The sequence below is a fragment of the Bacillus rossius genome, chromosome 2 (assembly GCF_032445375.1).
Source record: "Bacillus rossius redtenbacheri isolate Brsri chromosome 2, Brsri_v3, whole genome shotgun sequence".
Classification (NCBI taxonomy): domain Eukaryota; kingdom Metazoa; phylum Arthropoda; class Insecta; order Phasmatodea; family Bacillidae; genus Bacillus; species Bacillus rossius.
In genome coordinates this window covers 39059858-39077610 of record NC_086331.1, presented here as the reverse complement: position 1 = coordinate 39077610, position 17753 = coordinate 39059858, and the positions used below count along the sequence as shown (strand labels likewise).

Below are 17753 nucleotides of genomic sequence, written 5' to 3'. Positions count from 1 at the left end.
ATATTTACCTTTATCAATACATATTTGATTAGACAGATTGCTGCCCTTACAAATACTCATTTGCCTACTCTAAATACTTTGATTTATACACTGACCTATGTTCAAAAGTAATATAAACCTGCGTTATAAAATCATATCCTTACAAATATATTTTCCGTTCTGAATGAATAAATCAGGGTTTAACGTCTTGTTACCTCAAGGTATTCAGAGATGATGAACAGCTGTGAGATTATAAAGAAGTAATGATGTAACGCATGGGTGGGGGAAACGGAAGCATATCGAGAAAATTCACCTGAAAACGGCAAATAACTGTGATCTTCACGCTGGCATATCTACTTTATTACTATCAATATTTAATGGCTATTTAAACATCAGATGAATTCATTACTTTGGTAAAAACCAGCACCTCCTACCTACGTATCTACATACCCACAAATTACATTCCCGGATTATGAAAATATTTACCAACAAATGCACCTATATTCCTACCTACGATAGAAATTACCACCTAATTATTGCGAAATATATCTACCATTCTACCTATCGATATACTTAAATACATATACCTACCAAATGATTTACACGCCAAATGTCATGCCTACCATCAAATTTACCTACTTTCCTTCTACATACTTACCATAGTTACCTACCTACTTTTGAATTTTGCAGCGTTTCAACTCGTCATCAAATGCATGTCTGAAGTTAGGCCAGATTGTTATTTTCAAGCAGAAAAAGCGTGTTTAGCATCCGCCTGGGCCTTGCTTATTAAGACAGCCGTCCTCCCCACGACGTCGAAGATTCGAAACCCCTGGACATGCCAAGCAGTCCCAAAACATTCATACTCGTCGTCGGGTGTGAATCCCAGAGCTCTCACAGAGTTATGACAATCCAGATTGCGTGTAGCTACACACATTTCACTCAGTTTTCAGAACATCCATGAAACCATTTAAAAAGGGCCACCCAAAAAGAAATGGCACGGCTGACGAAAAACATAAACAAATCTGCCCACAAAGGACATCAAAGCACGCAAAATATTTATATTCATAGACTTTCTTATGGGGAACCTTAGCAAAGTAACGAGCGAACCACAGCTATTTTCAACATTTTACACTACAAAACCAAATTTCCTGTAAATCAACAAATGGTTACATACAAAGTCAAACATTTAAATTTAAAATGTACAAACGACCATAAAAATGGAAATATTTTCCAATATATGTTCCACACATACATGAAAGTATAAATAATCACAGTTTTACTAACGCTTTGGCAAAAACAGCTCAAATATAATGTTCAGTGCTGGGCATGCGTAATTAAAATTCAATGTGTCATCAGTTGTATATTTTCGACAGTGTAGTGGAAAATTAGTGAATTTCATCTCTCGCTTATGCCTTAATGTGTCTTTTTGGCAATAGTACACATTTGATCAAATCTGAAATAATAGGATTGTGCATGTAGATGTGCCTTATTACTAGCCCTTCAAGTGGCCAGCAATTTATTAGCTCCGTGTCATTGAATTTATTGAAACTCTAAGCTTGTGCAGAAAATTAGTTCCTGTTGGTTTAACTGAAAACCACACTTCTTTGTTCAAATCGATATTTGGCAAATATGAAGTCAAACTATATTTTTAAATAATATACAAAAGTAGAATTTCTTTTTCCATACAGTCGGGAGGGTAATAAGGTAAGCAGTAACTGTTAACTATGCATTGTGAGTGCGCGCTTTAAGCCCCAAACATACAAGGTCACGCTTGGGTTTATATTGTCACGTGCACCTAGCCGGTGCCACCGCCATTTCTGTCACGATCCACCTTCAGAGGGGGGGGGCGAGAATCGTAGCTCTTTACATAGAAACAACTCGCTTGGCATCAACTAGTCTTAACTTCATAAAATACTTTACTGTACCTAGGATCATAGGTTCGTCATCCCGTACAGGATGTCTGGTGAGAGCTGAACTAAGGAGATTTTGCAAAATAACATAATACTTAATTAAAATTATTTTATTCTTAAAGTCAAATACTCAACATCATTTTAAAGAACATTTAAATAGCGGGATTACAATTTAAAACAATAATCTCTTTACTTCCTTAACGATTGAACGACCTTACAAGAGAGAGAATGAGAGAACTTCACTAAACACTTCCCTAGTCCTTCCGAATACCTCAAATCATAATTAATACTTAAAATTAAAACAAAGATAAGTCCATACTCACATTTTCCGAAAAGCCTTTCTTGATCGATTACTTTAAAAAAATAACGTAGGGGCCTCTCCTGCCCTTGAAATCCCGAACGAACATTACATTTTAAAAACTATGACGCGTGACCCCTGACGAGGGCCATAGCCTCCGCCCGAAAGCTTGACGACTACATTATGACCTAACTTAAATTAAACGACTCGTGGCCTCTGGCGTCGACCATAGCTTCCGCCCGAAAGCTTGAATTCCTACATCACGAACGAACTAACAACTCGTGACCACAGGTGAGACGCATAGCCTCCGCCTGAGTGAGCCTGAATTCCTACATCACGAACGAACTAACAACTCGTGACCACAGGTGAGACGCATAGCCTCCGCCTGAGTGAGCCTGAATTCCTACATCACGAACGAACTAACAACTCGTGACCACAGGTGAGACGCATAGCCTCCGCCTGAGTGAGCCCCGAGTCACCACTCACTTGCGCTTAAATTCGCGCGCCCTGCCGCGCCTACCATAACAAAAGCTCGTTATTGAAGTCAAATTTACTAAACAACTAACTAGAACATCTGGGAAGACTACCCCCCCTCTACCCCAATGTGCAGGCCACACCGCGCGGCTTGTTACGACAGCGCGCCCCAGTAACTGCGGCCCGTGGCTGCGCCAGCGCGCGGCCAAACAAACAAACAAAATTCTGCAAGCCCGCAGCGCGCCGTGCCGGCCCCGTGCCCCAATTACATGGTCACGCCACTTGCGCTGACGAGTGAACAGAGCAGCCAGCCCAGAGTCCCGTCAGTAAAGTCCCTAAATTTGATTTCAACAACCCTGCAAAATTTCAACCCGCGACATAACCCTCCCCTCACAGAGCTCGAGCCCCATCGAGCTACCTCAAAATTACAAATTGTCTTTTTCCATTAAACCATAACTATAAATTCCTCATTTCACAAAAATAATAATTTTCTTAGTTCCTTGCTGTCTGAACATACATCTAGATTCTGCATAAGATTTATTTTAAAACAACAAGTATTCATAAAATTAAATGTAAAACTTTTATCTGGTTTGTTCTCACAGGAACCTTCAGAGGCTCGAGTTCTCAATTCTAAAAAAATTGTTCTGTTAGTGAAGCTCTCTTTACAAATTAAATTACTGTTCTTAGTTTCTCAGTATTCGTTAAACAATGTGCAAATTCTGGATAATTATTATTATTTTTTTTTTTCGGTTTCCGTTTATTACCATACTTCTTTCGTTCTTCAACAAAAATTAAGTGTCCTTACAGTGTTTCAATTAATTAAACTCTTATCTCGTGAAGGTTGGTGCAACTCCTCGAAGTCAGTGTTTTCGAGAAGAGTAGCTCCCTGGGCTGGCCATCAGCAAACACCACTCAACTCCAACAGCTACTGGACTGGCTTCCAGGGCAGCTCACAACTTCTCCCCACATCTGCTTCGGAGTTGTGCCATCCTCATCACGAACAGATTACAATTCTGAAACATCATCAACAGGCATTACCATCACGCCTGACAAATACAAAACTAACTACTAAACTGCAATCGATGGGCAAGGATGCAAACACACAAAAAAATAAAATTAATTAATTCAACTGCTAACATAAAGTATCCCACCCTTAGCATAATCTAATCAGGCAAATAATTTGATAGGAAAAACTTAAGGAAGGGAAACATGACCTCCAATGATTTTCCCTAACTCTTGTGTCTTGATCTTCTCTATACAGCAAATAGTCCCCACGAAGTAACTGGGTTGAAGGTCAGTTCACATGACCCACCCATAACCTCTTCTACTCTTCTTTTCTTCTGGGGGCAACCACAATGCCCACCAATCTCTCTCCATGGTGCCGAACCAGCTATCCCATGAGAGTAAACAACGTAGTCAATAGAAGCGCAGAGGGGAAACACCAATCTCTGGCTTGTCGAGTCATAAAACTGCTTTATCTTCTTCTTCTTCTGAGTAAAAATATCTGACTAACCTTGCTTCTATTCTTCCAAACAGTAAAAGTTCATCAGGTATCTTCATGAAAGAAACATTCTAACTAATAATTCTTCATTTTTCTTCTTCTTTATTTCTGTTAGTTGTAATAGAAGGCCATGTTAGGGAGGTTATAGGGAAAAAGAGTGGCCAATTCCCACCCCATCACCCACCTAGATCATGACTAATTAACTTTTAAACTTTCTATTTCAAACAAATAAAAAAAAACATTTTTTTTATTCAAACTTTTAAACTATAATTACTTTTACTTCATAACCTCAAAAGCTAATCAATAATTCTAAATGAAATTGTGATTTACTGCATCCTTGTTCCATCCGATCTGTTTGTTTATAACCTTTCTTGTAAAGTATAAAATTTTCAAACATTACTAATTCAAAAAAAATTAAATTCTGGTGTCCTTTGAGTTACAATTAACTTTACTATTTCTTAGCTTGAAATAATTTAAGTTTTCAGAACTATTTCATTGTCTAATTCACAACACTTAAAAATCAACTCAAAACAACAAATCATCAAAATCAATAAGATCATCTGACCTACCTATCAGTACTGTGAACTTGAACTGTTCGTACACATTTATAATAAGCTATTGTATTTAAATTCCAACCTAAATAAGGTTTTAAAAAAAACTACTAATCCCTCTGTAAATTAAGAAAATTAACTTTAAAAATTAAACTTAAGGTATTAGTTCTTTTTGACAGCTACCACAACTCACTAGTTCCATTACATTACTATAACCTAAAAAGTTCTGTAAATAATGTTTATAACAAAAAAACTCCAGTTACTGTCTTCCATAAAAAAATAAAACTTTACATAACCTTATTAATCTCCACTTGTAAGTCCATGGCTGCCAGCTTTCTCTTCTCTTGAATCTTCAGTCTTGGCTCTTGTTTCAGTGATCTTGTATCTTGTCTCTCGAACTCTTGTCATCTTGTAAACTGGACTGCTGCTCAGCTCATCTTAAGGAATCTGTAACAGTTTCAAAAATACATGTTAATTTAAATTACATAATTCCTGTTCTTTGGTCCTAAAAAAAATTGTATTATTAGTACACATTACCCTGAAACAACATTATTATTCATTGTTTATTACTTAAAAAAAATGCTTTACCATAAAATCCTTTTTTGTTCTTTTCATTAGGCCTATTTATTTTCCTTCTTCTTAATTAAATTCTGCTTCAAATGTTAATCCTAACTTAAGACCTACCATCTATTTATTATTCATTACCTACATTATTTATGTTACCCTAAAATTCCCATAAGTTTCTAATACTTCCTATCAAAGACATTCTCTCTAAAAAAAATTTACTTGTGACTCTTAACTTAACAAACTTAAAAAAAACTTTTACACTAGACTTAACTTATTATTCATTCTTAGTTACTAAATTTCTATATGTAAACTTTAGTACTTACAAACAAAAACTGCCTATTTCTCTCTACCTCTTAATCTCTTTCAATTATTACAATAATAATGTTACCTTGCATCTTTAAACTTTCTTCTTTTCAATTAAATTAGACATCTCATAACAATAAAAATTCTGCCTATACTCTTCTTATGGGTGTACAAACCAACAACAAAATTTCAAATTCTCAAGTTTCCTTATATTTAAATTATGCAATGCACATAACCTCTGTGGTGCCTGTACCCTTTTAGGCCTACCACCTTCTCCTCTCACAGCATGACAACTCTTATTCCTCGGGGTCTGTATTCACTGTTCCAAATCAAATATCTCAAAAAAATTAAAAACAAATTTATTATTTTAAGAAAACAAAAATTTACATTGAATTTACTATGGAGCCTGGAAATCTTAATGTCTCACAGCAGCTAACATGACTAAATCCCATGGAACCCCAGGTTTACATAACCTGTGCCCAAAAATTTAAGCATACCAGGCTTTCCCTGCACTGGTTTTACAGCATCACACACTATTTAGGGCCCCTGATCTGCCATCAGTCCCAAGGAGTTTTCCCACAACCCCTCTCTACACAAGCGCCTACCGCATTCCTCTCAATTGGCTATCGGTTTTACGGCATTCTTTTGGGATCCGACCATCAAGTTAGGGCTAATCGAACACTAAACCTCCATACTTCCAAACTAATGTAAATCAATTAAATTTTCTCTGTAATTTCTTAAAATCCAAATAAAAATTATTCAAACATGCCCAAGAAACTTTCAAAAAAAAAATTCATAATCTTATCTTCAAACCCTTAAAATAAAAATAAATAGATTACTCTGTTTTCTCCTTAATAACTGTAAACTGTCAACAAATATTATGTCGTAAATTTAACTATGCTTACTGACTCTAAATCATAAAATCTCATTCGTCCTAATTAATAAACAACCAATTTCCTTGAAATCTCACTGTATCTCTCATACTCAAACTCCACTGGCTGAATATCTCAATAAATTCAAAAACAATTATCTACACTCTTAAAGAAATTCCTCCCCAATTATTCAAACTTCTTCACATTATTTTATTTCATTACTTAAAACACCTTACTCAAAAAAATTAATTAATTCCCTTCCATTATTATTTGACCAGAAAAAACTTTCTCATTAATTAATTTATTAAAATTCAATTTCACATTAGGCAAGTACACTAACTCTCTACAGCAATGTTTCTCATTTCCCTCCTTCCTAACTGAATCCAATCTTACTTAACCTCCAGGGAATTTACCTCACAAAATAACCAAATTCACTGTAGTGCCTATCTGCTATAGGCCCACTACACAGGGGGCTCTAACCCCACCAACAAACTTCATTGAAATGGTACCCTATCCCATACAGGATAGCCACTTCGGTACTACCATGGGGAACTCCTGCCCCAAACTACTCACAACTCTCAGGATTCTCCTGACCCTTAATTCCGTAGTCAGCCCATCTCCTATGGTCTGCGCTACAATTCCCTTTCTTCCCAGGGACACAACACCTCACCTTAGGGTCCCTCGCCTTAAAGAAAACATTAATTTTGTCTGTTCCCTTGGAGTAAATTCCCTCTACACACAAAAACTATCCTTCCACTTTTATCAATGCTTATTGATTTTATAGTGTACCTCCTTATTACTGTTTACAAATCCCAAAAAAATATTTTTAAAACCGAGGTAGGATTTAACTAACAAAAACATAAACAACTTACAACGAAACACTTCTAGCCTATACATCATACACTTCTTAAATTAAATTACTTACATACTGAAAGTTCCTCTTCTCCTAAAACACACTTAAATTTAAATTTATTTAACCAATAGTCTATTTTCTTATCGCTAAGTTACCGTACAGCTGATCAAAACAAGGTCACGGCCTGTCCACGTCTCCGTATGAGCCCGTGACGTCACCGAATTCCATCAGGTGCGCCAACCCTCGCTTGCGGTTCCTCCGTTCTCCGCTAGGTCTCAGCACCTCCCCGTCACGTGTTCACTCTGCCACGTCCACTGACGTGTCGTTCTGAAACAACTCTCAACATTTTTCTAATTAAAACAAAACATCACTATAAATTCTATAACTCTCTTTTACATAAACTCTCGTTTTCTTTTTAATTCCTTTCTAACGTTTATCCTTCCCTCGACTGATTTAATTCGTACGTCTCGTCTCCTACGCGCACGAAAACAAAACAAACTTCACTTGAAAGTAATTCCTATTTACGAAAAAAACTTTATTTTAAATTTTAACTCTCTTAACCTACAATCTTAAAATTAATTTCAATTAAATTAAACCACTTGCATTATCTCTAATAAGCATTTAACTTATAACGTATTCTCCTCACGTAATAATCCCCGATATAAATCTACAATAAATTCAACGACTTAAAACAACTTATCACTATAAACTTTATCCTTACAAGTATCCTCAAATAAACATCTGTTACGTCAAAAAAAAAATCTCAAAGACTTCCTCCACTATAGACTAAAATTCCGTAATCCTCTCCTCAAGTAAACTCTTAATAACCTGCTATCAGAAGCTGAAACTAACTTAATAATAAACATAAAAATCTACCTCTCTCTCTCTCCAGAAATAGAACCTATCCGGCGAACTCTACCATTTCTGTCACGTGCACCTAGCCGGTGCCACCGCCATTTCTGTCACGATCCACCTTCAGAGGGGGGGGGCGAGAATCGTAGCTCTTTACATAGAAACAACTCGCTTGGCATCAACTAGTCTTAACTTCATAAAATACTTTACTGTACCTAGGATCATAGGTTCGTCATCCCGTACAGGATGTCTGGTGAGAGCTGAACTAAGGAGATTTTGCAAAATAACATAATACTTAATTAAAATTATTTTATTCTTAAAGTCAAATACTCAACATCATTTTAAAGAACATTTAAATAGCGGGATTACAATTTAAAACAATAATCTCTTTACTTCCTTAACGATTGAACGACCTTACAAGAGAGAGAATGAGAGAACTTCACTAAACACTTCCCTAGTCCTTCCGAATACCTCAAATCATAATTAATACTTAAAATTAAAACAAAGATAAGTCCATACTCACATTTTCCGAAAAGCCTTTCTTGATCGATTACTTTAAAAAAATAACGTAGGGGCCTCTCCTGCCCTTGAAATCCCGAACGAACATTACATTTTAAAAACTATGACGCGTGACCCCTGACGAGGGCCATAGCCTCCGCCCGAAAGCTTGACGACTACATTATGACCTAACTTAAATTAAACGACTCGTGGCCTCTGGCGTCGACCATAGCTTCCGCCCGAAAGCTTGAATTCCTACATCACGAACGAACTAACAACTCGTGACCACAGGTGAGACGCATAGCCTCCGCCTGAGTGAGCCTGAATTCCTACATCACGAACGAACTAACAACTCGTGACCACAGGTGAGACGCATAGCCTCCGCCTGAGTGAGCCTGAATTCCTACATCACGAACGAACTAACAACTCGTGACCACAGGTGAGACGCATAGCCTCCGCCTGAGTGAGCCCCGAGTCACCACTCACTTGCGCTTAAATTCGCGCGCCCTGCCGCGCCTACCATAACAAAAGCTCGTTATTGAAGTCAAATTTACTAAACAACTAACTAGAACATCTGGGAAGACTACCCCCCCTCTACCCCAATGTGCAGGCCACACCGCGCGGCTTGTTACGACAGCGCGCCCCAGTAACTGCGGCCCGTGGCTGCGCCAGCGCGCGGCCAAACAAACAAACAAAATTCTGCAAGCCCGCAGCGCGCCGTGCCGGCCCCGTGCCCCAATTACATGGTCACGCCACTTGCGCTGACGAGTGAACAGAGCAGCCAGCCCAGAGTCCCGTCAGTAAAGTCCCTAAATTTGATTTCAACAACCCTGCAAAATTTCAACCCGCGACAATATACAGTTGTTTGGAAATTTCTAGTTATAAATTTAATGAGAGGTAGAACTAGTATATAAAGGTGGGTCCGGGGACAGGGTTGGAGGGTAAGGATTGAGGATGGAGTCAATAATCGAGCACTGTCTGACATTTTAGGCGCCATCTTGGATGACCTTCAACTTTAACTTTGATATTACTAATTTGCCAAAAATATACTAAAAATTTGCCAAAATTTATCAAAATTTCCAGTTTCATTGGAAAATATTCCGCCAATAAATCCAATAAAGCTTTTAAGTGAAAAATTACCTTTTGGAGGGAAAATATACCACATTATTCGTCAAAAATGCCAATGGCTTGAAATTCCTAAAAGTGGCTAAAACTCCTAAACACAAGCCACCTTAAGCCCCATTATGACAATTTCATGGTCGCATTTTGAATCCTGACGTCATGGCCAACAATTTGAATCTGACATCATAGATAATTTTATCATGTCCTCATCTAGGTTAAGTCTGCTGGATGCCAACTTCTTGGACTATGTCACAGTCGCCATCTTGTTTTTTTTTTTAATTTTTCTGCATGAGGTCGCAATATTGCATACCACCGATTTTTTTTATGTTTGTTCCTAGGGAGCGCCAGCGTCGCTCTTGATTTTTTTTCTGTTCCACTGGAGGCCGCCATCTTGGATACCGTCACTGCGAGCTAAACCCTATTGAAATGGTATGGGCCCAAGTGAAATCGTTCGTAAGACTGCATAACACAACTTTCAAGGCACATGATATGGAGTCCTTAATAACCACGTATCAAAAGAAAACTGGAAAAATTATGTACAAACTGTGAAAAACATGGAAGAAGAGCTGTGGAGAGCTGACGAACTTCAAGATGACGAGGAAAGATTTTTGATAAGTTTAGCCTCGTCCAATTCATCACAGTCATCTCCATCACCCCAAACCTATTCTTCTGGTCAGCTCTGTGCTACTCTTGTGGAAGGGGTATCAACATTGGTCAGCGGTAGCGATAGTGATTAAAAGGTTTGTGATCTTATTAATTTCGTAATCAAGTTAACGTTACATTTATCGTATAAATTCCTATGAATGAAATGTATGTACAGATTCTTGTTGTAAGTTAAAGTTTAAAAAAATTCTTAATCAAGTTAACGTTACATTTATCGTATAAATTCCTATGAATGAAATGTGTGTGAACAGATTCTTGTTGTAAGTTAAAGTTAAAAAAATCCTTATCGGCACAGCCTAAAGGCGCAGGAAGATTTTGATGATTACATTTCTTTACATTAGAACAAAAAGGGATTTTTATATCCTTAAACCCATATTTTTTCTTCCCCTTGCAGTAATGGATGCGACAAAAATATTTTAATTGAATCTTTAACATAATATGTAAAATGTATGAAATAAATACGAAGGAATTTAATAGCGATCATGATACAAAATTTTGAATTATTTTTCTATCCTTCACAACACCAAGCATCTTATCAAACATTGTTTTAGACAAAGTTTTGGACAATAATTATGATATTTACAAACAATTCAAACAGATTTTATAAGTTGTCTACTAAGGCAGTTATGTTTTTTTTGTCTGGTGAAAATTTTTTTCCAACCCATGCAGTTATGGCTGGTCGTATAAAAAATTTATTTAGAAAACATTTTTTGGCATTAGGTACTCCGAGTTATCAAACGTTAAAACGGATGCGATATCATTCATATTATGGGAGTTGTTGCGATTTTCCTGTTTTTCAAAAAATCTTCCCCATTTCGACCCAATTGTTCGGATTTTTCCCATAACTTACTCGACCGAGAATTTCCATTACCGTATTTTATTTATCATTTTGGACATGGCTTGTCCAAAAATACGGCATTTATCGGGCCTATGAAAATGTGATATTATATATATATATATATATATATGGGATTTTTAGAATATAAAATAAAACTATAAGAAATTGTCGTCTACAATAGGTAGTTTTTAATTGAAATTTACATACAAGTGGCATTATTACAAAAATATAGATATAATTTCTTAAAATGCTTCTTGTTCGATCCGAATTACAAAGACACACATCTCCTGAAATTCGTAATGTGTTAGAGATTTGGCAACAGCGCGCGCCATAAGCCGTGTACCGCAATCTAAGAGTTGGACGGGCTATAGAGTGCAGTAGTATTAATGACCATGGAATCCGCCATCTTGTCAGCCCTCTTAGGTGCCACCTTGAAATACTTTAAATGTTATACTAATATTCGGGAAAATTCAACCAAACACTAAATATATTCGCTAATAATGTATTAATTTATTTATTCGGAACCAGTCCTCGATTAGATCCTTAGTCGATTCAAAAATAGCTCATTCATGTTAAAATAACTCATTTAATAATATATGGTGAAAATTCTCACAATAGGCTTAAATTCCTTATCTATCGGCCTCCAGTGAGACGTTGATACCATCTAGGCCACCGTATCGCTGTCATCGTTGCTGCAGTCAGGGCACCCGTAACACTGGAGTTAAAAAATGCTGTTATTTTTAATTAGGTGATAGGTCAGCCTGGGGCGAAGAATCATCAATTGCTGATGGTACAAATATTATTGAGGTCTTCATTGTTCAAGTCAAACCACCTACAATCCAAGCCACATTTTTCCAAATTACTGATTTTATACATACACTTGCAGGTTATACAAGTAGTTATTTCATAAAACCCCTACATCTTAGTTCAAGAAGTATTGTTCATGTTTCTTGAATAACAGATCAATTTTCGCCATTTTGCAAAGCAAGAAAAAGTCCCAACCTATCCACCAATATGTTTGGAACCATCCACGATCTGTAATCAATTTCACTGATGCCATTAACTTATTTAAACATTTACTGTCAATTTTCTGAAAATATCGATATTCTTTTGTTTTAATGCTAGACTCGTCGACCCTGAAATCATTTTAATCTCAGTGATCGACATTATCATAAGAATGGTCAAGATAATATTTTTTCACGTCTTTCCCATTGCTGCATTCGATTATATGGCATAATAAGTCTGAGAAATACCATCACTTGAGGCCTAGCGAAGCCTTACTTCTCATTCGTTTGTGTGCATTCCGCATAAAAAATAAATAATATTTACCTCAATGTTACATTTGGTGATATCTGTTGATACAACGCAGAACTAATTGGCCATGAATCTTTCAAACTGGAAAATTATTGCTAGCTGATCTCTTACTGAAATTATTATTTAAGTATTGGTTTTAATATAAAATTCTCAGTTTGTATTCGGTATGAATCGCACACGTTGATATGGAATTATTGCCTGCAGCTGTATAGAAATTTCCCCAGTGTAGTTACTACAATAAGGAGTTAACATTGAGAAAAAAATTCTAAACGCCATGAGAGGAGCGAATACTTTTTGGGTCCTTACCAAAATCATTTAGTTGTACCCATTACAAGACATTGTTTAGTCGAATAAAAATCTTGAATAAACATCCCAAAATCTGTACAGCCAAGTTGAATAATAATAACTACGTCGAATCTTTAATACCAAAGAAGTTAAAAAAGACAAAATATGAAATGGTTTTAATGGCTATGAAGAATATGAAAATGCTAAATTTAAAAACACTTGCCCATATTTCGCTAATGATTTGACATCGAAAGAAAATTAAGGAATCATTATCTAATGGGAAATGGGAAAAAAATTACAAACAAATCCTAGTAGCCTCCACCAACAAGATCGAAGACAGTGACGAAATACCTAAAGCCCTGAGACCAAAACGATGAAAAAGACATATTATAATAAACTATCCTAGTCAATATAATGGTAATCACAATCACTGGGATTATAATGATTTTAATGTCGACGAGACTCACTTTAAAACAGAGGACTATGGGAATTTTCAGAAAATTGACAGAAAAGGTTTAAAGGAGATGGTAGCATCAGACGAAATTAATTACAGATCGTGGAAAGATCCACACATATTGGGGTATTAATTGTCACTTTTACTTGCTTCGAAAGCTACATAAAATTAATGTGTTATCCAAAAAAACATGGACTATACTTCGTAAATTAAGAGGTGCGTTTTACATACAATATTAACTTTTATACTCTGTAAGTGTCTGTTGAAAACCAGTCATGTTGAATAATGTGGCTAGGCTACAATTTTAGGCGGTTGTAACAACATTCGAATATGGTTTGTAAAAATTCATTACTAAATAGAGTCTCCTGATAGTTATTCAACAGTGTTAATCCTTACTCGGACTCAAAAACTGAAGACCTCGATGACATATGTACCATTAACACTCACGATTCATCGCCCTAGATTCGCCTATTACCTACAACAGTGGCAATGTCAACTCCGTCGTTGACGTGAATAGTATACAAATGGGGCCCCTGCACCTAGCGCTGGCGCGTGGATTGTGATTGTCGGTCCGCTATCTCTGATTCTGACGTCACGACGGCCATCTTGGATGAGCGTAACTGGACACAACGTAACGGGACACAACGTAACGGGACAAGAAGATCAAGCAGCCATTTTGGATCCGCCATCTTTAAATCGAGCGCCTAACTCATAATTATTTTTTCTGTTCCGCTGGAGGCCACCATACTGGATACCGTCGACTTTGTTTCTGCTGTTTGTTCCTAGATAGTGCCAGTGTCGCTCTTGATTTTTTTTCTGTTCCACTGGAGGCCGCCATATTGGATACTGTCGTCTTTGTTTCTGCTGTTTGTTCCTAGATAGCGCCAGCGTCGTTCTTGATTTTTTTTCTGTTCCACTGGAGGCCGCCATCTTGGATACCGTCGAGTTTGTTTCTGCTGTTTGTTCATAGAGAGCGCCAGCATCGCTCTGTCTCGTCACATAAGGTCGATGTTCCATTACCTACCATAGCTATTATGGTCTTTATCAACATATTAATATTAATTTTTTATGCAAAATACATTGGAAGCGCTGTGATTCGAACCAGCACAGCTCTAATCTCTATGTTGGAAAACATACGCCTTTAACCGCTCGTCCATCGAGACATTTACCAGACTGAAAATTAAATAAGGTACCTATATAAAAAAACATGCATATCGGGACTTGAATTTTTTTTCATTTTAAGTAATAATAGCACTACCTGTTCGAGACATAACCACCATCTTGTATTAAGTCGAAACTGTTGCAATTATCGTTACGCCCGCAATCATTAAAATCCACAATTTTTATGTTATAAAATCGTGAAAAAATTTTAAATTCATAAAAAAATAAATAATCGAATTAAATAATAAAAATCTTAAAAACCACTGTTGCACTTATCGTTACGGTCATCATCTTGGATTATATAAATGTTGCATGTTTTGTTACGCCCGCCATCTTGGTTGAGTACAATGTCATCGTTACACTTTATGTTACGACCGTCATATTGGATCCTATTAATGTTGCAATTGCCATTACGGTCGCCATCTTGAAATTTAGACGCTATCTTGAATATCCGTCATTTCTATGTTAGAAAATCGGGAAAAATTCCAAAATTAATAAAAAAATTAACTTATTAGAATTCTGATTGATTAGATCGATTTCGTCCTTGGTTCGAAACCGCTAAGGGCAAAAAACACCAGATCCTTCCTCCACAGAAGCCACCTACAGACTGATCTACCTCCACCAATAACAAGGTATTTACCATCAGCTGGTATGACGTCATGTCCGCCATCTTGTCTTCGTCCGCTGGAGACCACCATATTGTTTTCGCCTACTAGAGTGTGCAGGCGACATGTTAGTATAATTTTCTGTTCACCATACCTTTAACCTCGACTGTTGGCATTATACTTGTCATTGACATTGAACTTTGTCATTGACCTTGAACTTTGACCTTGACCATGAACTTTGACCTTGACTTTGAACTTTGTCCTTGACCTTGAAATTTGACTTTTTTGAACGTTCACCTTGACCTTAAAATTGGACCTTGACCTTGAACTTTGACATTGAATTTTTACCTTGACCTTGAAATTTGATCTTGACCTTGATCTTTGACTTTGACCTTGATGCCCATCATGGATCCGTCATTTTATGTTCAGTACATGCTACCAGGAGCTACCACCTGCTAGTGGTCATTGTCACCTTCATGTTTTCGTCTGCTGGAGGACACCATATTGTGTGTACTCGTCTTACCATCATGCTAGTTTTATTCTTACCTGCTACAGTGCAGTAATTATTATGACTGAGGTGCCCGCCATCTTGAAATTCGGGCGCCAATTTGATATCATGTAATTATTTAGCTAGAAATGTAGGAAAAATTCCTAAAGTCTCCGAAAAAATCAATTATTAATATACAAATTGAATCGATGGATTCCTGTCCACGGTTCGATTCTTGACCAGTGACAGTTGTAACTAATTATTAAATAAATTTTAAGTTCTGTTTTCCAGTTCCTTTCGTGGTGTTTATTAATCATTCACTCTACGAAAAACAACTCAAGTCAATATACCTGACCAACGAATTAAATACAGTACTGATTAGCCTAACATGAATGTCTAATTTTTCAATAATCAGAATAACATATAAGCAGTTCATGTACAAAACCACACCTACAGGCCAATTGTCTTCAGACAATGATACCGAGTCATGACAATATCAGACGTATAGGCTAGTCATTTCAGGTCCGCATGACCTTCTTCGTCGTTAGCTTATTATATTCAATTAGTTCATCGTGACATTTTTTAGACATACTAAAAGACCAAGTGACCTTGAAAAATATTTTAGATACACCAAGAGGTTTTGAACTAGTAAATATTCAGTCACTACTCCTGGTAGCAAGTATTAAAAAAATGGTGTTGGCTTGGCCTCCAACAGGCGATGGTATTAGTCTTTATAATACAAAATATTTACAAGTCTCAATATGTGTGATTTATATATATATATATATGATTTAATTCGCGGTCTGGTAAATGTTTCGATGCCGTGCGGTCAATGGCATATGTTTTCCAACCCTAGTTCCGAGCTGTTAAGGTTCGCATCGCAACACATCCAAAGTATTTTGTATAAAAAAAGCATTTGTAACTCAGTTCACGTGATACAAGTGAAACGTATTTGGATATTTAAACCTCGACTCTTAAGTATATCGTAAGGAGTAAAACAGCAGAAAGAGAGAGAAAGAGAGAAAGGAGACAATTTTCTAAAACTAACACAGCACTGGGTTTTTTTGCTTTCATTTCTATTTCAATTATTAAAAAATCCTTACCTTTTATGTATTTTAAGAAATTTGATTAAAATAAAAGCGCAAATCCTGTTTTGTTTCTCTTTGCCTAAATACTCCCTTACTATATGCAAGAAAGTTAGGGGGCTTCAGGCGCAAGTGGGTCCCTACCGTCGCGACCCGCCTACCCCTGCACCATGGCAGGGTTTAACATGAGCCGCACATCACCACTTGGAGTTCGATCAAGGCATTGGGGCCCGACAAATTCTCTGCACCGTCTAGAACCTAGTGTCCGTCCTTTTCGCTTCAGAAACGTTTCCCAACAATGTTACACGATACCGCATTAAATTGCTGCTTTTAAATTTTACTTACATTATGTTCAAAGTAGTTTCACCTTAGAAATAAATTTAATATGTCTATAAGGGCGATATCAACATTGGTAGGTAATGGAACATCGACCTTACATGAACGAGAGAGAGAGAGATGCCGGCGCTCTCTAGAAACAAACAGCAGAAACAAAGATGATATGGTATCCAAGATGGCGACCTCCAGCCGTACTAAAAGTACAAGATGGTGACTGTGGTGTCATCTAAGATGGCAGACGAATATAAGATGAGAAAAAGACATCAGAATCTAAAAGAGTATTTATGATTTCTGATCAAAGATGACGGCCATGATGTCAGAATTCAATATGGTGGTTATGATTTTATCCTTATGGTAAATTTCAGGGTGTTTTTTTTTGTTTAGGATTCTTAAGCCACTTTTTAGGAATTTTCAAGCTATTTACATTTTTCGAGAATGAAAAATTTTCCCTCGAAAAGAACCTTTTCCCCTCTGAAAAGGGAATTTTAATTTTTAGATATTTTGCGGATTTGTTTTCCTAAATACTGGAAATTTTGGCGAATTTTCGACCAAATTATGATTCTTTTTTGACTATTTTCCATAATTTGGAAGGCCATTATCAAAAGTCCAGTTGAATGTCATGGAAGATCTTGGTAGTAACATCAGGCGGTGGTCGGTCACTCTCTAATCCTCAATCCTCACCCTTAAAATGTATCCCCGAAACTACCAATTTGAACTACCGGTGGGAAATGCCCAGGTAAGCTTT

The 17753-nt window shown here is 36.8% G+C and overlaps 1 protein-coding gene and 1 long non-coding RNA gene across 5 annotated transcripts in view; both read right to left on the bottom strand.

The window, feature by feature from the left end:
* Nucleotides 1-17753, bottom strand: part of LOC134529251 (uncharacterized) — a 1084551-nt gene that overhangs the window by 654485 nt on the left and 412313 nt on the right. The gene's annotated exons all lie outside the window — the stretch shown is intronic.
* On the bottom strand, nt 4153-8992 carry LOC134529252 (uncharacterized). The gene is made up of 2 exons (XR_010074511.1): nt 7381-8992; nt 4153-5160 (listed from the first exon to the last, which is right to left on the bottom strand). It is a non-coding gene; the product is annotated as an uncharacterized LOC134529252 (long non-coding RNA).